The 22,603-nt window shown below is 51.4% G+C and overlaps 1 protein-coding gene across 1 annotated transcript in view; it reads left to right on the top strand.

Annotated features, from left to right (window-relative positions):
• Nucleotides 1–8,555: 8,555 nt before the first annotated feature.
• Nucleotides 8,556–22,603, top strand: part of LOC103191532 (zinc finger protein 385D-like) — a 35,145-nt gene continuing 21,097 nt past the window's right edge. Inside the window, exon 1 of the mRNA XM_042343450.1 lies at nucleotides 8,556–8,603. The gene's annotated coding sequence lies outside the window, so the exon portion shown is untranslated. The remainder of the gene's footprint in view (nucleotides 8,604–22,603) is intronic.

Raw genomic sequence — 22,603 nt, 5'->3', positions numbered from 1 at the left:
GTTGTTGAGATTACTCTGAAGCGCAAGGAATAGGCTAAACGTCAAAGGACTGCTGTCTGCTACAAGTAACGCAAGAGCCAACGCCAAGACTTTGCGCTAAGGTTTTTCTGTGCCCCTTTGGGTGTTTTGGGAGTGGGGGGTGGGGGGGGGAGGGGGGGTGGGGGAACACGCCTCACGGTTGAAATTGTCTCTCCCCGTTTTATTTGCCGTGTCGTCGAAAGCGGAGCCTGTTTTATGGTTTTTTTGCCTCTGGTTCACGTACGACTTAATAAACCGGTGACTGGATTGCCAATCGATACCTCTCTCGCGTCCGTGTCCTGCAGGATTTATTGCTGAACATTTTGGTGGGTGCGGGGTGGGGGGGGGGGGGGGGTTTAATGCGTTTCAAATTTAGGTTTAGGTCCGTGTAAAGACCCTCCTCCTTCGCCCACGCCTTCGGTCATATTTTCCTCTCCCTTCCCTCCCCCACACTCCCCCCCCCCCCCCCCACACCTTGCAGCCGGGGTCCAGGGATGCAAACTGAAGCCAAATTGAAACGGTTTGTTAGGCAGTATCTGATCTCTGACGGGAAGCTGTTGACGTGCCAGCCGTGGCAAGCGCTGAGCTAAACGCAACGGGGCCTCTGAGCGTCAAGGACGTCAATAATTGAAGGGATCCCTTGTTCTCCGATCAGGAAACCTCAGCAGGAGTCTTGCGCGCGAGCGATCCAACCGTCCGCTGCGCTTTGCTCGCGAAGGCTGGCTGAACGCACACCCGCTCCGCGTCGCCCACAAAGTCACGCAGTCAATTCACTCGACTCCCGCGAAGCGCTTTGAGACGGCTCGAAGACGTGATAAGGCGCTGCATCAAATGCAAGGATTATTATTAGTATTAATGTTGTTATTATTATCACGAAATCCCGTGAAAAATTGCTCGTCGTGTGTTCACACGATAGAGTCCGATACATATGGAATAAAACCAATAAAAATGAATGGGAATGACAAACACACCCTTTTTGCTCCAACGTGTAACTGCGGGGATCCGAGGTTTCGACGGCGAAAGCAGCACTTTAGGGAGAGTACATTCCTGGGCCGGCGGAGGGAGTGTTACAATGCTGTTAATATTAATAATAACAATAATAATAACACTTGCATTTGATATAGAGCCTCATCACGTCATCCGGGCGCAGAATATACGCAGAAAAAAATTAATTCGAAACAATCTGAAGACTTTTGAGTGTTTCGTTTTCATTTGTGATTTATTTTAAACAAAAACAGAAGTTAAAAACTGGATAAATCTTTACAGGGTCTTTTCCCCCAAACCCCGCCCCAACCCCCCACCCCCCCACCACCACTCATCACCCCCCCGCCCCAAATGTTGTTTATTCCTCGACCTCTGCACGACGGACCCTGAAGAGTCTGGAGAAATGGAGCGGGTGATTCAGTTAATGTGACAGAGCGCGTAGTGGAGTGTGAAGCCGACATGGAAATTCGGCCGTGGGTGGGGGCAAATGGGTTATTTTCGCCGACTGCGGACCGCGATCAAATCCGACCGCCTGCGCCGGGCGCAGTTCCGTCGCCCGCGCTTGTTAAACGGGACCCGGGATGGTTGAGCCGTCCCGGATTAACGTGGCGTTGAGAATGGTCCCCGACGAGCTCAGCAGCTCCGAATAAGGGAGCCCTGCATTGTCCGCGCGTCAACCAGAAGGAGCCTCGCATCTTGTGCGCGCGCTCGCCTGAGGGCGTGTGCGCCCGTGCGCGCGCCCGCGCGCCCGAGTGTGCTTGTGTTTACACGCCTGGGAATCCAGGGATACGCTTTCTGCACGCAAATACCGAGCACGAGCTCACTAACAATCCTGGCGTTTGATGCAGCGCCTTATCACGTCGCTGGGACGTCTCGAAGCGCTTCGCGGGGCATACTTCAAAGCGTAGTGACTGTGTATTGTGCGGGCGAAACGCGGCAGCCAATTGCGCCCGGCGGCGTCTCCACAAAACCGTCGCGGATTGAAGTGACCGATTTATTATTATTATGGATTGAATATTTATGTTCCTCCAACCAAACCCCTTTTGCAGTTACCTTTTATTTTCGAACGGCTAAAACTAACGGAAGGTCGTAATCATTTTAAGAGTTTAACGTTCTCTTTGCCGCTCTTAGCCTTAAATGCATCGGAGAGGGAGCTTGGTTCTCGAGGTGATAGAAACGTCGCCGGGGAACACTCGGCGGGTCAGGCAGCACCTCTGCGGAGAGAGAAGAAAGCGAGTTAATGTTTCGTCCCGTCCCGTCCCGTCCCGACCTGCTGCGGTGTTCCCAGCGACTTCCGCTTTTCTTGCAGATTCCCGGCCGCTGCGGTGTTTGGCCTTTTTGTTCTGAAGTGAGGGTTGAAGAGGGTTAAATCCCCCACATTGAATAGTTAAGGGGAAGCGGCAACCGCGAACCTGCAATCGATGGTCCCCACTCGCGCTCCTTAAGACTCTGTGTCTCTGATAATAATAATAATAATAAATCCTCGCATTTGATATAGCGCTTTTCACGTCGGGAGGACGTCCCAAAGCGCTTCACAGAACACACTGTAAAGTGAATGGACTGTATATTTGTGGGCGAACGCGGCAGCCAATTGCGCACAGCAATGTCCCACAAACAGTCGTAGATTGAAAATGACCAATTTATTATTGTTTTGGGTTTTGGAGGATTATTATTAGGCTCTGTGTGGAGTAAGGAAACTTGCCCAAGGTTTCGCCCTCTGCCTGGAATTGAACTCAGGTCTCTCACTTGCAAAGCGAGTGCTCTAACCACTGAGCTACAGGACTCCACAAAGCCGAAACCAGTGACCTCACCGTTGTCTCTGTGTGAGACGGCATCGGTCCCGCAGAGCTGCGGTGTTTGCGCGTTGCCTGTTATCCTATGTGCGAGGAAACCTAAAGCCCGATGACAAGAGAGCCGCAGACGGAGATGTCCCGGTGTATCAATGGGAATATTTTCTTCCCGTCGCCCCGGGGGCATGTGGCGGTGTTAGTCGCCCAGATTGTCGCGAGCTGGGTTAGCAGCACGGGGGGTGGGGGGGGGGGGGGCTGCAATATTGGTCTTTATTTGTGTCCGTCTTCGCCTGAACCAAGGGGACAAGGTGACACAACAGTTTAAAGCGACGATTGCGCTCACAGCCAGGTCTCAGTTGAATCGGGGCCGGCTCGACATCGGAGCTGTCAAGTTACGAGACGTTACTGGAGGGGGCGAGTGTCGGCGTGGTGGGTAGGAATAATATTAACCCTCGCGCTCGGATCGGGAGCCTCGACGCCTCTCCCAGTCGCCTCAAAGCGCTTCGCGGAACACGCAGTCGATTCCCCTTACAGTGTGTCCCGTCAAGCGCTTTGAGACGTCTCAATGGCACTCTCATCAAACGCAAGGATTGTTATTAATATTATTATTGTTCTATTTCCCCCCCCGCGGAATACATACACAAGTCACGACACTTTGCCAGCAATCGTTTTGAGACACCCTCCTGGCACAAGTCAAGGATTGTTCCAATATAATCACAACAACAACCATAATAATAATCCTTGCATTTGATATCGTGCCTTCTGACGTCTTCTAGACTCGTTAGACCTTGAAAGCATCACTTATTTCCCGACGAGGTGTCTGGGTATTTATTCTGTGCCTTTTATCGTGGAAAAATAAAATAAAAGTTAGGCTAAGCGTTTTAAAATACAACAGCTTTAAAATATTCAAGATCCCCCCCCCCCCCCCCCCACGTGTCAATCTGGCTCCAACGACTGCGCTCAGAGGCTTCGGATCTAAGGGTTTCAGGAAAACCGCAAAGATAGGAACAGATGTTAAAATCCAGTCCTACTTTGTTGGCTGCGACACAAAAATATCAACAGTCTGACGGTTCATTTGTCTGCGGTCCCCAGGGTACAATCTGTAAAAATGTTGCTTACGCGGATTAACATATTAACAATCTGGGGAGATTCCTATCGAGAAGAGATCATTTTTACCCTTTCATCTTCTCCGCTTCCAACACGTGTCCAATCTCTCTCTCTCCCTCTCTCTCTCTCTCTCTCTCACTCGCTCTCGCTCACACACTCTCTCTTTCTCACTCTCTTACTCTCTCTCTCTCGCTCTCTCTCTCGCTCTCGCTCGCGGACGTGAAGGGCGTTATTTGAACGCGGAGCTGTTGTCGCTCTTTTAGTTGTGAATCCCGTTTGGGAAGCGGAAGCTGCTGTGTCACGTGTAAGAGTCGTGTATCCGTATGAATTACCAAACCCTCAACCGGAGTAACGACCTTGGAATGGTTTTATTTTACTCACCCCTCCTTGTTCCAGATTCGCTGCCAAACGCGCGAGAGGTGAACACAGGGGGAATATATTCAGCTGAGGATGCAGTTTTATCTCTTCTGATGTGCGTAGAAAGCAGTTTCAGGCGGATTAACTTTCTTCCAATTGTCGTAATGGTGCCATTACCGATCTCTTCCCGTTTTACTGACCGATCCATCTCCTGAGTGTTCGCTAAAGGACGCAGTAGGTTGTTTGGACTGGGACAGAGCTGGAAAGGGGATACAGCGTCAGGGGAAAGGTTTCTGCGCGGCGTGATTTAACTGTGACTTGCGGGCGCGCTCGAGGTTTGGTTTCCCGTTGGCATTTCGTTTTACCGGGCCGCGGGTAAACGGCGGCACGAAATGTCGGAAGGTTTTAAGGCATGAGAAGACACACGTGCACATACACACGCGCACGCGCCCCCCCCCCACACACACACGCGCGCACACGCCTACGCACATACACACAAGTGGCCCAGGGTGCAGTTTGACCTCCGCACCCATATCTCTATGGAATGCCTCGATCAAAGCACGGGGGCCAAATTCGTGAGCCTTATTCATGAAATGTCTTTTTTTGGTGGGGGAAGGGGATAGTTTGGGTTATAATCCTTACATTTGATATAGCGCCTTATCACGTCTTCGGGACAGGGATAGATAGGTAGGTGGGTGGGTAGGTGGGTGTGTAGGTGGGTGGGTAGATGGGTGGGTAGATGGGTGGGTAGATGGGTGGGTAGATGGGTGGGTAGATGGGTGGGTAGGTGGGTGGGTAGGTGGGTGTGTAGATGGGTGGGTAGGTGGCTGTGTAGATGGGTGGTAGATGGGTGGGTAGGTGGGTGGGAAGATAGTTGGGTAGGTGGGTGGGTAGGTGGCTGTGTAGATGGGTGGGTAGATGGGTGGGTAGGTGGGTGGGTAGGTGGGTGTGTAGGTGGGTGGATAGGTAGTGGAAAGAGAGACAGAGAGAGAGAAACTTCAAACCCATAATAGGATTTATTACTTTCTCCCGGTTATATTAGGGTTACAGCCTTGCCGGTGAGCGCTGTTGCCAAGGTCAGGTTTATCACAAGTCGTTCAGTCGAGCAGGTTTGACGGAGGGAACTGATGCTTGTCAAGGAAACTGGGTCAAGCTTTGGGAGTGAGGAGTGGCCTGCTGATTTGTGCCACATCAGAGCTCCTGCGGCAGCTGTTTACGAAGAGTGCGAACCCCGTTGAGAAAATAATGATGATCATTTCTTCGTGGGTGAGGTGGGGGAAGGCGGCGTGGGGGGGGGGGGGGGAAGGGGTGTGGGTGGGGGACTCAGATGACGTCTCAAAGCGCTTCACGGGATACGCTGCAAAGTGAATCGACTGGATAGTTTGTGGGCGAAACTCGGCAGCCAATTGCGCACAGCAGCGTCCTCCCCCCCCCCCCCAAACAGCCGTGGATTGAGCGACCAATTTACTATTATTATTTTTTTCAAGGGGGTGTTCGTGAATATGCCCGTAACCGGCTCTTGTTACACGTGTACTCGGAGCTAAAACGCGTTGACTGGAGGCCGTGCGCTTTGGTTGACCTCTTCTGAAGCAGCTACGGAAGGGCTGACCATCTGGGTTTGAGTCGCACGGGTGTGCGAGACCTTCGGAGCCTTTTTTTTTTCGGCACGAGGGTGAGGCATGTACACAGGACGCAGCGAAGTCGGGCTAAAGGTTGTGTTTTCACAGGAGAGGGATAAAAAAAAAAGGGTCAAATAGAAACCGTTTCACAAGAATTCTGCCTTTCCTATTGAGACGACGTTACTCGTGGAAGCCATGACACGATGATGATAATAATCCTTGCATTTGAGCCTTATCGCGCCCCCCTTGAGACGTCTCACAGCGCTTCACAGATAACGCGTTGCGAAGTGGAGTGACTGTGCTTTCTGTGGGCGAAACGCGGTGGCCAATTGCGCACAGCAGCGTTCCCCCCCCACCCACCCACAAACAGTTGTGGATTGAGTGACCAAATTATCGCGGTCGCGGGTATTGTTCTGAGTTCACTTTCTCTGTCCCGTTTAACTAAATGTGCGTCTCTCTCTCTCTCTCTCTCTCTCTATATATATATATATATATGGAGTCCTGTAGCTCAGTGGTTAGAGCACTCGCTTTGCAAGTGAGAGACCTGAGTTCAATTCCAGGCAGAGGGCGAAACCTCGGGCAAGTTTCCTTACTCCACACAGAGCCTAATAATAATCCCTCCAAAACAAAACAATAATTAAATTGGTCATTTTCAATCTACGACACTTTGTGGGACATTGCTGTGCGCAATTGGCTGCCGCGTTCGCCCACAAATATACAGTCAATTCACTTTACAGTGTGTTCTGTGAAGCGCTTTGGGACGTCCTCCCGACGTGAAAAGCGCTATATCAAATGCGAGGATTATTATTATTATTATTATATACTCGTTTCGCCCACAAAATATACGGACGATTCACTTTACGGTGTATTCCGTGAAGCGCTTTGAGACGCCTCGAGGATGTGATAAGGCGCTATATCAAACACAAAGAGATATATATATATAAGGATCCTGCTGGGATTTCTTTTCGAGGCTGAAGAGCCCAAGTTTATCCTCAGGGCTCAATCCCTCTAACGCTGGGGTCAGTCTCGTTGCTGTTCACTTTGATTATTGTCTCTTCACTCACTGACCTTCCCTCCTTGGACAATCATTACGTCTGGGTTTTCCTTCATCTTCCTTCCTGTCTATGACCCAATCACCACCACCAACCTCCCCACCCCCCCACCGCCACCGCCACCCACCCACCCCCCACCACCACCCACCCACCACTCGCCCGGCTCCACTAGCTCCCCATCTCCCCAGAGGATACAGTTCAAAATCCTCGTCATCGCTTTCAAAGCCCTCCAAGGCCCCTCGTTCCTCTTCGACCGCGCCTTAGGTCACCTTCCTAAACCTCCCCCACCCAACCCCACGCCCCCCCACCCCCCGCCGCCACCACCCTCCCTGCCCTCCCAGCAAGTGACTTGTAACAGTTGCCCGGTCAATAAGACGGGAGCTTTCTTCACCCGGACGCTCACACAGGCTCGAGAGGACAAACCGGTCCAGCACTGAGATCCATTCAGTGAAACACACTGAGTCAAGTCAGGGAAGCTCCGTGAGCGATGGCACAACAGCACTGGAAACCTGCAGACACGCGGTAACTCAGTCCGCGTGCACATAGAGCGGCACACGCACGCGCACACATACATGCAACCCACACACATATACCACACAGACGCGCACACACCACACACATACATACACACCACACACCTACCACACTACACACCTACACACACACCACACACATACGTATACACACACCACACAACACACACACACACACACACACACCACACACGCATACATATACCCACGCACGCGCGCACCACACACACACCACCACACACCGTACATACACACACGCATACACCACACACACACACACACCACACATGTATAACCACACACATACACACGCGCACAGCACGCACATACACAAGCACATACATACCACACACGCAAACACACACACAAAAATCTTTCATTTTGGGAGGAACGTTACGTTTTGGGTCTCGCACAGAGAGAGAGAGAGAGAGAGAGAGAGAAATATAAATTGACGAGTTTCTGTTCATGTTTCTTTCAACCTCCCCGTCACCCATCCTGTGACCTCCCTCCCCAGCCTGGGCGCACGGAACTGGAGGAACAACAACAACAACAACTCCATTTATAGAGCGCCTTTCACATCGCGAGGACGTCCCAAGGCGCTGTACAGTTGGGTCAAGACCCGAGCACAGGGGGGAAATGGTCAGCGAGAGGGGAGGGAAGGGAGGGAGCGAGGAGGGGGGAAATGGTCAGGGTGAGGGGAGGGAAGGGAGGGAGCGAGGAGGGGGTAGAGAGTCGAAACGAGAGATGCCATCTGTCTGATACGGAAAAGATGAATAACTCTATTTAAGTTCCTGGTTTCCGAAGGTGTTGTCTCACATATTAACGCGGACACGGGGGGGCTGGGGGTGGGGTGGGATGGGGTGGGGTGGGGGAGAGGGAAAGAAAAGAAAAGGCAGAGGGTCTTCTCGAGCTGTGATTAATGCTGCGGTGGTTTCTTTCCCCCCTTCCCCACCACCCCCACACACCCCACACCCTCCTCATCTCTACCACCTCCCACTCCCCACCTCTACCTCCTCCCTGTCTCATTCTGGAGGCTTCTCATCTGCGCCCCAAACCCCCCCCCCCCCCCACCACCCACCCCCGGCATCTCCAAAGATGACTTACTACTGCGAGCTCCTTGTGTGAGGAGGAGAGGTAGCAGCGGTGAGCAAGCCAGTCGGGGGGGGGGGTGTGCGGGGGGCGGGGGGCGGGGGGTGGGGGGAGAGAGGAGGGAGCGAGCGAGTGTGTGTGTGTAATTGCTTGCGCTGTGCTTTTTAACGCTTCGCGAAGAAAGATAGCCCAACTTCAGTCACTTTGTGTCCCCTCCCCTACCGATTCTCATGCTAATTCCCACGCCAGCCCCCGAGCTAATCCCCCCCCCCCCCCCACCACCACCCTCCACCCTCCACCACCACCATCATCACCGTCTTTTGTCTGCGGGACCTTTGCTGGAAAAGGCTACGGCTGTTAATGCCGCTTTCCTTCGTGCGATTGGGTTAAACAAGGAGGATTTGCGGAGGGGGGGGACGACACTTTTCCCTGAAGGCAAAAAAAAAACACACACACACACAAGCACTGGAGCGCCGAGCTGAGGGTTTAAGGTGTAATTCGGAGGAGGCTCGGAATTAAGTTGGTATTCCTCTCTCAGCAAAGTCTTTGTCCTTTTTTTTTTTGGCCGGTTTCCCCCCCATCCCCACCCCCCCCCCCCCCACGTCGCTCTCTAACCGAACCGAACCGAACCAGAACCAGAACCAGAGCGGATTATAAACGGCCTCGGTCTTTTTTTTGCAAAGATGTTGCTGGGTAAGTGTGTTGCAGAGAGACAGAGAGAGAAAGAGAGAGAGAGAACTTTAAAGCAAGTGTTTCGGAATTTCTTCTCTCCTTTCCACCCCCCCCCCCCCCACCACCCCCAACCTCTCAAACCCCCCTCCTCACCTCCTCCCTCCTTTCCTCTCCCTCCCCTCCCACTCTCCACCCCCTCTCCCTCCGGCTTGTCAGTCCCAAAGGCGATAGCAATTATTATACCGTCCACCAATACTGTGGACGGTATAATAATAATCCTTGCATTTTTTTGATACCGTGCCTTATCGCGTCAATATATGGTATATAGTCCTTCAAAAAAGATAATAAATTGGTCACTCGACCCACGACTGTGTGTGTGGGGGGTGGGGGGGGGGGGGGGACTCCGCTGCGCGCAATCGGCTGCCGCGTTTCGCCCACAAAATACGCAGTCAATTCGCTTTACCGTGTATCCCCGCGAAGCGCTTTGAGACGTCTCGAAGACGGGATGAGGCGCCGTACGTATCAAATGCGAGGATTATTATTATTATCATCATCGTCTTTGTTCCGGTCAGCAGGAGCGCAAAGAAGATTGCTTTGCCAAAAGGGTTTCGAGCACAACCTCGTCCGGTGCGAAATACCTTTTATTTTTATTTTGTTTTGCCTCTGTGATATTTCACGGCAGCTCGGAATCCCTCCCTCTCTCTTTTTTTTTTTGCCAGAGGCATTTTGTTGTGGGCAGATATCTGGGCAGGAGCTGAAGCAGTTATCTCAACTACTTGTTAGGATAACGTCACACCGAGAATGTGTGTGTGTGTGTGTGTTTTTTTAACGCGCCGCAATATATAAGCCGGCTGCTGACTGTTAAGAGTGCTGTGGTTAATGGTGCATGAAATATGTGATAATCACTTAAAGTAGCTGTTCAATCACCTCTGAAATTCTGCTGCATGCTTCCTTTTTTTTTAAATAGGATGTTTTTAATGCTGTTGGTAGACCGACTGGACCCGGGCGGAGGGAGATGGTGGCGGTGGTGGGGTGGGGAGTGGGGGTTTTTATGTGTGGGGTGGAGGGAGTTAGTAAGGGGTGGGGTGGGGTGGGGAGGGAGGAGGGATGGGGGGGGTGGTGATCTGTCTTCTGAGTGCCCGGAGCTTTGGGACATCCTCCCGACGTGGAAGGCGCTGTGCGAATGTAATTCGCCTCCCGCACCGGTACACGATACGACACTGACGCTTGTGTTTGTTACTGCGCCTTCGATCGTGTGGTCAAACAACAACAACAAAATTACATTTGTAGTGTGTCTTTCACGTCAGGGGTTACTGTGCGCTTGTGACGGCCAATTTGCACGCAGACGTAGCCCGCAAACGGCCATGGTTTTTTTTTTTACGGGGGGTGGGGGAATTAGCGGCGGCGGCGGTGGGGGGAATTGTCAGCCAGGAATCTTGGTTTAAGGCGTCCTCCGAAAAGAGCTTTACTGACGCGGCCCATCCTGTGAAAACCTCGCCTTAACATTTTTATTTTTATTTGTAAAACGCACAGTCACTCCACTTGACAGCCGTATCCCGCGAAGCGCTTTCAGGCGCGATCAGGCGCCGCGCGAAACGCAAGGTATTAGTATTGTCATCTTTGCATCTCAAGGCATCGCCGCGGGTCGTGACGTGACGGCTTTGAGTTCCGCTGACGTGACACCCAAAGGCACGGACTAAAAAAGTCTCGGTCCACGAACAGAACAAAACAAAACAAAAAAAAATACCCCCGATACCGAATGAGCTTTTCACTCGAATGGTTGGGGCTGCGATCTTCATTGACACACGATCTGCGATTAATGTCCGACTGAGCTGAGTCAGGCATCGCAGCGAGGTCTCAAGTCGCATAGCTGCAAGGCACATGTCTCTCAGACAAGAAGGTTGAGTTACTGAACTGTGGCTGTTTGTAGGGGGGGGCGGTGGGGGTTGGGGGTGGGGGGGGGTTTGTGTTGCGGAGCAAGTTTTCAATGGCAGGGATTTCATTGGAAACAATGAACTATATATATTTCTTTAGGAAACTTCATTAACTCTTTCGCACACCACCTCCGCCCCCGACTCCAAATCGCTGCGTTAGCTACGGACTGATTTTAGGGAGGGGGGGGGGGTGGGGGGGTGGCGCACGTTTGGAGGAAATTTAAACGTCATCCGTGGTTAAGAGGTACTGCGGGTTAGATTCCTTCGTGTGGCTGTATTTGGTAGCGCCCTCGCCTCCGGGTTAGAAGGTTACGGGTTCAAGTCAATTCGAGTCGACGTTGGAATTTGAGCTCGAGGTCCAGGTTCTGGGGCAGCGGAAACGCACTGGTTTGTTTCAGAATTGTCTTCCTTTGGGGATGAAACGTTAAACCGGACGATCCGTCCGTCCGTCCGTCCATCTCGTCGGGTGTGTGTTTAAGATCCCACGGCTCCATCCATTCAACGAGAGAACAGAGTCCCCCCCCCCCGGCGTCCAGGCCAACAACCCTCCAGACCAATTAGTGACTCACCACACGGTTGTTGGCACGTTTGCCAATAAAACACACAATTCTCAGCAATTACTTGTGCGATGTTTCAACATTATAGGACAATTGGGCTGACTGTAGTAGACGTAAGGATTGTTACTCTTTCCCGAGCAATAGGGGGTACAGAGCTCTGTGCCTTTTAGATTAGAGGTGTTTGTTCTTTTTTGGAGCGGAGGGGAATGGGGGGGGGGTTCAATGTGTATTGCTAAGGGTCATGTCCTCCCGACGTGAATGAAAGGCCCTGTATATATGCGAACTGTATTGTAAATCACGTTGCGATGTCCCTCGCTGCGATGTTTGGATGTTAGAAAAAAGAAACGAGGCCGTTAAATCTTCCAATTGTTGAGCCCAACGTCTCTTGTCTGCGTCATCCAGCTCGGATATTGACGCATTCATTCATACGATGACCAGTTTGGGAAAAGTAGGCTCGTAAACTGACCTCGACCATAGCCTGTCAGATTGTTTGTGCGCAATTGGCTGCCGCGTGTCACCTACAGAATGTACGATCAATTCACTTTACGCTGTATCCTGTGGACCGCTTTGGGACGTCTCAACGATGAGCTAAGGCGCGGTGTCAAACGCAAGGATAGAGCGATCACAACATCTTTTATCATTTTTTTGGGGAGGTGGGGCGGTGGGGGTGGGGGGGTCTGCGGGGGAATTATTGATAAGAAAAAGTTTCGCCCTAACCGGGAATCGAACCCGGGTCCTCTCGCTTGCAAGTTTAGAGCGCTCTTAATCACTACGCCGCAGGAGTCCACACGCATCTGGAGCTCTGATGGCGCTCCCCTTCTCCTGCAAGTACCTTTGCTCTCTACGTACGTGTCCTCCGGGCTCTGCGCTGACCCCATTATGGGTTCACGTTTTTGAAACAGTTCGGAGGCGCCGACGGGAGAGTGTTGGTTTCCCCACAACCAAAATTACTGAGTGAACCTGAGACCGTGCGAAGAATGGTGAGACTTTTGGCGTCCAGTTGCCATGTTTGGGGTGAGTGTGCGCCAGTCCTCACACGTCTGTGCGATCCGTGAAGTAATTGTACGGGAATGATTGCTTGCCTCGCAGGTGTGTAAATAGCTTTTAAGGGTCCTTTGATAAGGAATCCCATTCGTTATTCCTCTCTTCTCTACATCCCCCCTTCCCGCCCCCCCCGCCAACCCCCACCACCCCCCCCCCACCGTCGAGCCTGTTCCAACAACAACGACAACTTGCATTTGCATAGCACCCCTCACGCAGGGTTGCGTCCCAGTTACATATCTTGGCAGATCTTTTAATCCTGGCGCTTTGCTGTTTCACGGCGTCCTTTAATACCTCCCCCACTAAGTATCTGTCTGTGTCTCCTTGAAATACCCCTATTGATTCCACCTCTCCAGCTTTCTGTTCCCGCGTGGGCTGTGCTTTCAGAGAACTATCTGCAAGTCTTAGATTGCCTATTAAGGGATCTAATTAAGAAGTGCCGCCAAATTCGACCCCGTTGTACCTTCGCAACGGCAGAAATTGTCTTTGCAGCCACTCTGTTTTGGGGCCCTGTTTGATTTTCTTGCAAGAGCGAAGGGATAATGTATCAGGTAATCTTCCAGGATTTTGCTGGCAACGGCATGGCTGTGGAATCCTAATACTGTGCAGCCTTTGTGTGTTACCCTAACCAGCGGTCTGATGCTCGCTATCGATCTTCAGTCATATTGTGAGGAGCACCGCCAACGAGAACTCGGGTTTATACGGCGCCCCTAACGAGGTGTAGCTTTGCAGGCACAAAATGCGGACGAAATGACACTTTGGCGGAAGGTAGTCATGTCCTCAGGGCGTCACCAGTCACGCTGTTCTTTGGCAGCCGTGTTCCACGTGTGTGGAAATCTCAGCCTGGTTGGGATAACGTTTAGCACGACGATGGGTTTCTACGCGTGCCAGACACGTATCAGAGGTTGGCCTCAAGAGCCAGGTATCTGGAGTCCTGTAGCTCAGTGGTTGGAGCACTCGCCTCGCAAGCGAGAGGACTTGGGTTCGATTCCCGGGCAGGGCGAGACCTTGAGCAAGCTTTCCTTACTCCACACGCCTCTGTTAAACTAGCAGTACGCAGGAACGCGGTTGTTAGTCGGTTGGCGGATCGCTTTTCCGGGGGTAATAATCCCTTCAAAAAAAAATTATGACAACAACAAATTGGTCACTCAATCCACGGCTGTTTGTGGGGACGCTGCTGTGCGCAATTGGCTGCCGCGTTTCGCCCACAAAATATACCACTGACTGACTTTACAGTATATCCTGTGAAACGTTTTGAGACGTCTCGAAGACGCGATAGGTCTCTGCATCAAATGCAAAGATTATTGTTATTAGTAGTATCATTATCTCCACTTTAACCACCTTGAAACCATAAAGTAACTGGAGAGCACAGTGTGTGTTCCTGGGACACGGTTTCCTATAAAGGAGCAATTAGGAGTGAAGTTCTGTATTTCTGGACTGCGGCTGATTGAAGAGGAGTGAAAGATTTACTCTGGCGGTTTGACCTCACCGACAAAACACCCAGCGCATAAAACAGAGGACCAATAATCAAAAGAAATGCAATAGAAATTGCAATAAATTGACCGTCTATTGACTACTTGTCCTGGTTGATTGCTAAGTTTTACAACTGTTGTTCCTCTGCTGGGAACCAAGTTCATCGGGTACAGAATCAATCCAAATTCACTTACTGTTAATAGGACGCGAGAGCGAAGTAAGACAGAGAGTGTGATTAGAATAATGTATTCTGGTGTTGGATCAATAACTCAGCCTCACTGCATTTCATTTGGCAGCTGCTCGGTGGGCAGGCGCACTTTTCTCTCGAAGAGACCCATTTTACTGGGGAATAAAAATTGATTGAAAATACTGGCGCTTTTTTCTCTGCTGGCCGCGACCTGAATTTTCACGATACGTGATGGTGGAGTCCAACTCAGGACTCCACGAACATCCCCGCAGATAATGGCCTGTTATTACTCTACATCTCTGGTAATAATAATAATGATAATAATGATAATATTAATAATAATAATCCTTGCATTTGGTATAGCGCTTCTCAAGTCTTCTCGACGTCTCAAAGCGCTTCGCGGAATACGCTGTCAAGTGAATTGACCGTATAGTTGTGGGCGAAACGCGGCGGCCGATTGCGCACAGCAGCGTCGCCCACAAACAGCCGTGGATTGAAAATGACCAATTTATTATTGTGTTCGTCTTTTGGAGGTAATGAACGTAAGAGGCAGTGGCGAGGTCAGGTTTTTTTATTGACAGGTACCCCCCCTCCCCCCCTCCCCCCCAGAAAACATAGCCGTTCCATTAGGAATAATTCCTTCGAAAAAAAAGAAAATTGGTGCGCAATTGATGAACAAACCTTACGGTCGAACCTGGCTGTTGAGATAAGGCGTCTGTGGTACAAATGGCCCAAACTCAGCCCCTGTTGCTATCCGCACACAGTTGGAAATGGATCAAGTGCAGAATGATGTCTCTCCCCCACCCCCGCCCGCCCACACCTCTCCCCCCCATCCCTCTCCCCCATTCCTCTCCCCCCCCCCCAATCTGGCAGGACAACAGAAACCATTCATTACACGTCAGGCAGGGAGCGTAATGCTGCCAAGAGGAAACTTATGAACACTTCATTACGAGGCAAACACATTAGCCTGCGTGGCATTGGAACAGTTCGGGTAATTTTTATAAAGCTTTATATCCTTGGACGGGAGCCTAAAAATCTCCGTGTGAGCGTGTGTGTGTGTGTGTGCGTGCGTGTGTTGAGTGTGCGCGTGTGTTGTGTGTTGTGTGTGTGTGCGTGTGTGTGTATGTGCGTGCCACTTTCCCTCGATACAGCTTCTAGATTTACAATGATCCGCTCGGGACATTCCACCGGATTTTAAACAAGGGAGAAGTCGGTAACGTCCACACAGCTCCTAAATATTCACCTCTTTCAATAGGTAAACACCTACTTGGTTTAATTCCTCTTGTTTTTTCACATCAAACCAACTTGCGCGAGGAATTACTGACAGATGGTGTTCAGTTAATAATAATAATAATGATAATAATGATAATGATAACCCTTGCATTTGATATAGCGCCGTAACTTGAGCAAGGAACCTAGGAACAGGAGGAGGCCATTCAGCCCCTTGAACCTGTTCTGCCATTCTGGGGGAGAGAGCAATGAAGGATGGACTTGAATAAATAAGGGAATGGAAACGTCCTACAATATAAGGAGTCCAGGAGGTCACTGATGAGCAAAACATTGCACGCCAGAAGAGGAGACAAAGAAGATCTGAGAGTCTGTCATCCCAGTTTTATCACAGTTGCCAACGAGAGAGAGAGAGAGAGAGAGAGGGAGAAAGAGAGAGAGAGAGCAGAGGAACCAGATCTGCAGAAAAAATCCATCGACGACAGCTCTTGCGAAGCATATTCCTCGATCCCCTTCCTCCACTTTGGCCTCCAGGCACGAGAGAGCCCAGTGGAAACGTAACGGCAGCGAGCAAGAAATGTCACGAGCTCTCTCAACGAGGACAGAAAGGACATGACTTTCATGGGCGTAAGGCAATCTCAGGGCTACCGACGACATTCGCAAAGCTCTGCAACTTTGCTTTCCGAATTCCTGATACCAACAACGGCAGCGACAACTTGTACTTATGTCACGCCCCTTCGCGCAGAGACGTGTGAACCGACTTAATCTTCCTGATCCCGTGCGTTTCCGCGAAGTGCGGTCTTACTCCCAAACCGGATCAAAACGGACAGTCAGTACACTTCACGGTGTACCCTGCGAAGCGCTTTGAGACGTCTCAACGACGTGAAAAGGCGCTGCATCAAATGCAAGGATTATTATTATTATTATTGTTATTGTCATTATTATTGTTATTATCAACTGAGACTTCTGCTGCGTGTCAGCATCAAAAGCTTTGAGATGTTCGCTTGAAAGTCAACCGTGATCCAGAGCAAAAACGCAGAGCAAAAAAAAAAACCAATGACGCAATTATAGTTCTCAAATGCTAATTTTCTTTTGGCAAATTACAGCCCGGGTTAAACCGCATCAGCAGTGCCTTCGGTATTTCAAATCCTAGTGTCAGAACGAGCCATAATCCCGCCTCCTTTCTTGGTGGGAACGTTTCACAATTATTATTTTTTTTTTTTTGCTTTGGAATTGCTATTCTGACTGATCAACTCACAAGAGCGGATTAGTCCGGCCTTCAGTAGCTCGAAGCGCATCGATGTAAATCGTTCCACGGATTGTCTGGATCCCTCTGCCCCAATTCCTCAAAGGATTTGGTTGGGACGCAGAGTGAACGACATGTTAATGTAGCTTAAAATCCCAAAATAAACCTCCAGTGTTTAACCCTGTCGTTTAAGCCGTGGGAAGATTATTACTCACCACTGAGAGCGATGGGGAAAGAGCAGCGTTTTTACACATTTGAACTGCAAAAGGCACAAATATTCACTAAATGACTAATGAATAGCGTTTAAGACTGCAACCGCTACCAGATTGTTAGCTTTCTGCTCCTGAGTGCTGCTGTGTTGAGAGCAAATTGCGTTATTATTAACATTTTAAACCCTCGCAGCAATTTCGGCGCAGCGTCGCAATAAACATTAAACAGAGGCACACACCAGCACGCGACCAAACTCTCTCAAGCTGTTGAGCGATCTTGAAAGACTCCGAGCGGGTGGGAGAGGGAGGATAACCCCAAGCACGGTCTAAACAGGAAGGTTTTCAGGCGGGACTTGAAGAAGGGGAGAGAGTGGGGGGTGGGGTGGGGTGGGGGGGGGGTGTCAAGGCGGAGAGGGATCGAGGGAGAGTGGCTTGAATTGGGTTAAGTATGGATCCACCAGCGGCTGATGGGAACCCAAAGTAGATGTGGCGGGAGGCGCGGAGATCAAACTCGGGCTCTTAATGCAAAAAAAAAAAAAATGGGTCTCGACGTTACACTTAAATGGAAGAAAACTGTGTGGAGGGCGAAAACAAAAAAGAAATTCCCTCTTTTTTTTAATTAAATCCACTCCCCCTGGGGGTGGGTGGGTGGTGGTGGGGTGTTTGGTGGTGGGGGGGGGGGGCTTTGGGGGTGGAAGCAGGTGGGGAGGTGTTGTTGGACGGGGTGGGGTGGGGTGGGGTGGAGGAAGGAAGAGGGCGTAAATCCACCCCTTTGCTTTACTCTCATTAAACTGTTAGAATCGGCGCAAATATTCCCCTGTGGACGTACCCATCTATCAGCCGGCTATCACGTGCCTGTCAACTCGCACTTCAGAGCGTTCCCTCGAGGGCTCATGGTTTCATGTCTAATCTCTCTCGTGCGCAGCTCGCTGGGGAGCAGTTAGCAGCTTTAGACGCTGGCGTCATTCAGAGACTCTGCAAAGATGCGCGTTTCCCCCCCCCCAACAAGGGGTTCACTGCGGGGGTTTGGCGCGCCGATGCTTAAGACGGATCCAGGTGGTCTCGTCGGTCACGTGCGGGGCTGGAAAGATTGGGTACCAATCCCGCTGCCTCTGCTCAAATCCCATCACTACCCTTTGCTCTCCCCCGCCCCCCCCCCCCCACCACCCCCACTTCCCCCCACATCCCTTTAAAGACTGAAAGCCACTGTTTCCCGGACGATTGCAGTTGAGGTCGTTCGTTCAAGCCCTTGTCCGGGAAGCCAGGAGGTGATGGATGAATAATAATAATAATAATAATAGTTGAATAAGATGCAATTTTCGAACCTCCCTCCTAACCAACCCCCCCCACCACCCCCCCCCCCACCCCCACTCGGGTCCAAATCCCTGACTGTCCAGCACCTCGGAGCAACATTTCGCTCTGTTCCACGTGCGGAAAAGTGTAATCATTGCCGTACATCTCTTTGGGTTTTCATCAAAACCACTGTTGCCTTCGCTGCCGGGGAATTACATGGTGGTTTAAGGCTGAATGATTTGTGGAAGGTCGATGTATGCGAGTGCCGTTCTCCCCGTCTGGATGCTGAACACGAGTCACGCGCAGAGGAAGGGGGGGGGGGGGGAGGGAGTTGCGCAATCTTTTATTTCCTTGTGCGAAGGGAAAGCCGCTGACCCGTGTTTCCGCCCTTTAGCAGAACGTAATGAAGGCAGCAAAAGGTTACAGCAAATGCCATTCTCTCCCAGCCTCGTGATGTTGCCAGCGAATGCGTCGAACGGTTTGGTTTGGCTCTGCCTCTGCCTTTGCCCGCAGGTGAGGTGCTGACGCACAGCCTGACCTTGCAGACCCCCTTCGCTGCTCACACCCGGCTCGCTCCCCAGGCTCCACCAGACCTCGCAAGGGGAGAATCCAGGTCCCTCACCGTGTCGCGTTTCAGCCATTCGGTTCGCAGCCAAGGCTCTTCACAAAGTCCTCTCCCTGCCCCCTGCCCCCTGCCCCCTGCGTTACGTTGGAGCATCAGCTTAGACTATGTGGGTTCAAGCCCCGACGTGTACGCGAGAGATAGGTTGCGTTTCGAACCGTGTCGGGTGGATCCTGCCGCGTGGCCGAGTGTCTCGTCAGCCGCGACGACGTCCGAAACGTTCAGCGATTTGAGCAAATGGCAAATAACTTGTCTTGTTTCAGTTGTTGCGACGATGACAGCGTTGTAATTGCAAGGCGAGTCCGAGGCATTTATTTCCCCCCCCGAGGGGCTGAATTTGCTTTCCATTGGTAACCTTGTCATATTTAATGATTCGAGGCAGAGCCTTGCGATGTAGCTCGCAGAAGGTTAATTATATATTATTTCAAAATTTATGGAGTTTTCACTATTTTCACATTTCTGCCCGTGCCCTCTGGGGTGTTCAAAACTAATTTGATTGTCACATGCTGGATGAAGCGTGCTGTGATTTTTCACCCCCCCCCCCCCCCCCGTCCCCCTGTGGATTTATCTGTCTGTAGGACGCTTCCCGCAAGAATTTGTGCATTCTCCCTGAAAGAGGTCATTTTTGCCTGTGAGACAAACTCGAGATATTGCGTCCGATTCCCTGATCTCAGGACGTTTTTAATCTTCTTTTCGGCGCGGAATGTCGCCCACCAAACGTGCAGCCTGATTCGTGCCACGGTGTGTCCCGCGAAGCGCTTTGAGACGTCGTGAGGACGTGATAAGGCGCTGTGTCGGATGCCAGGATTAATATTATATTATTATATTATTATTATTATTACAACCAGGGATGTTGACGTCAACGTAAACAGTTTGCGAAAACATCTAGTGAGAATTACTTTTGCTTCAAGAGGTAGATAGATGTTTGTGTGGTGTGTGTGTGTGGTGTGTGTAATGTGTATGTTGTGTGTGTGTGTGTGTGTGTGTAATGTATGTGTATGTTGTGTGTGTGTGTGTGTGGTGTGTGTAATGTATGTGTATGTTGTGTGTGTGTGTGTGGTGTGTGTAATGTATGTGTATGTTGTGTGTGTGTGTGTGTGTGGTGTGTGTGGTGTGTGTAATGTATGTGTATGTTGTGTGTGTGTGTGTGGTGTGTGTGGTGTGTGTAATGTATGTGTATGTTGTGTGTGTGTGTGTGTATATGTGTGTGTGTGTGAGATGTGTCTGGGTGACATGTGTGTGTGTGGTGTGTGTGTGTGTGAGATGTGTCTGGGTGACGCGTGTGTGTGTGTGGTGTTTGTGTGGTGTGTGTGTGTAAGGAATGAAAGTCGCCATTTGCTGAGCATTTAATGCTTGGAAAAAGCGACTGACTCCAGGTAAACGTCGAGCCGAGTCCAGTCCGGTCAAGCCCTTTAACGACTGACCATGAAGCAAATTCTTCCTGATCCATGTAACTTTATCCCTGCGCCGAGAAAACAAGAAGGGGGGGTCAGGGGAGGGGAGAGAAAGCAGTGAAACGAACGGTTCTTTTCGAAGCTGGCGCACAGCGAGAGGAATGTGCTCGCTGTAACCTGACCCAACTCACCTGTGACCCACGTCGAACCCCTGCTAAAAAAAAAATTATAATAACTGGAGAGGGTTCTCAGCCGCAGACCGCGGCGGCGAATTCGGTGCGGAAAGATCCCACCGCTTGCAGAGACGTACACTCGTTAAAGAACGTCACCTCCCGGGCGTTCCCGCGTTTCCCGCTGTGTGTGTGTTTTTTTGGGGGGCGGGGGCGCGGCGGCGGGGGGAGAGGGGGTCACACGCGGAAACCCCATCACAGTTGCTTAAGAGCATCGACACCACACTGAGCGTTCCGCGCCTCCCACCTCCCGCCTGCGCACGGAAATCCCAGAGGTAGGTGGTTGGAATGGAATGCGCTCTCTCTCTCTCTCTCTCTTTCTCTCCATCTCCCTGGAGGGACGCACCCTGCGTTACCCAATTCCGGACAGTACTAGGCGCAGGTTGGCGAGAGCCGAGGGTTTGGGGGGAGGGTGGTGGTGGGGTGGGGGGGGGGAGCCCAGAGTGTGCGTTGGAGCAACTGCCGGAGTCTTAACCGTCTTGCCATCGCCCGTTGGGTTATGATCACGGATGGAAATAACGATGCCACAGCCACTTTCCGCGCAACAAAAGATCCCGCAGACAGGAGTGCGTTGAGTGACCAATAACCTCCGGAAGCTTGTTGAGCCGGGACTTAATCCACGTTAGCGGCAGCGAAATGGTTAAAGGTTGCGGGGTGGGGGCGGGGGGGGGGGTGGGGGGGTTTAATTTCAGCAAAACCATTGATTCTGTCCGGCAGCTGCCAGGGAAAGAGCGTTCACGGATCAGTAGGCTCGGGCGCTGGGCTGAGAAACTCGGCAGAACTCCTGCCAAAGCATCAGCATCTGCTGCTTTCGGGGAACGAAATAGCCGCCACCAAAATGGGGGCGGAGAAACCGCCCTTAAAAAAAAAGATTGTCGGGGCGCGGGCGCTTGGGATCGTGATCACGGTCCGGTCTTAGAAGCGTCCACCGCTCCCTCCCAGTCTCTGGCCGCGGCCAGGCGGAGAAAATCGGCGGTTGGCGGAGGGTTGAATCGGAGTCAGAAGGTTGTGGGTTCAAGCCCCTGTGTGAGGGAGACTCAACAGTGCAGGGGGTGGTGGTGGCGGGCGGTGGGGGGGTGGCGCAGTGACGGGGGGGGGGGGGGTGGGAAAGGGGAACAGCGGACACAATCTAATTGCTGGAGGTGCCTTCCTTCAGAGGAGATACCCGTTCAAGTGGAGGTCAAAGGATTCCTTGCGGCAGCACTCGAAAAGAGAAGGGAATGAGTGTCCTGGGGCCCACAGTCGCCCACGCAAAACCGCGTGGCTTTCGGGGGACACAGCGCACGATTTTGGTGTCGTACGTGTCGAGAAAACACGTGACGAAAGAATCCTGCCCACCCCCAGGGAGAGGACGAACGTAGAATAAGCCTCTGCTTAGAAAACTCCGAGCATCACGGAGAAACATAAGTCATTTCCCGCCCGGAACGAATGGCTCCTCATTCCATCGCTCTCGCGCCAATCAGTCGAGAAACAAAGAAAAAAAGTCCCTTTTGTTTTTCTTTCGGGTTTTTCTTTTTTTTTTCTTTATCTGACTTCGAAAACTCTTTGCCCGGATGTCCGGGCGAACGGAAAGCCTTGCAAACGACCGTTACGATCTGTCGCGGCTTCGGATTCCCTGCGTCGAACAATAAACAAGGGAATGCCGGGAAACTGGCGGAGGACTGGGTAGAGGGTAGCGCGGAGAATCATGCTCTCTCTCTCTCTCTCTCTCTCTCTCTCTGGTACTCGTAAAGCCTGGCGGAGGTCGCAAGCTGTGAATAAGACCCAATTCCGTGGGGTGTGTGGGGGTAGGGAGGGCTTTGGCCGTCACACACACAACTATTTGCACAAATGCCTTTTGTGAATATGGTCCTTGGCTGATCTTCCCGAATCGTTAAGCGATTCACGCAGTAAACTCGAAGGGAAGGGATGAGAAAATACGTCTGGAATACTAAATTCCCTTGACCGGGCGCGATGGGATTCGGATTCG

Source organism: Callorhinchus milii, unplaced genomic scaffold, assembly GCF_018977255.1.
Source record: "Callorhinchus milii isolate IMCB2004 unplaced genomic scaffold, IMCB_Cmil_1.0 Scaffold23, whole genome shotgun sequence".
In the NCBI taxonomy this organism is placed as follows: Eukaryota; Metazoa; Chordata; class Chondrichthyes; order Chimaeriformes; family Callorhinchidae; genus Callorhinchus; species Callorhinchus milii.
The sequence above is the reverse complement of the archived record's forward strand: the minus strand, read 5'-3'. Positions and strand labels throughout refer to the sequence as shown.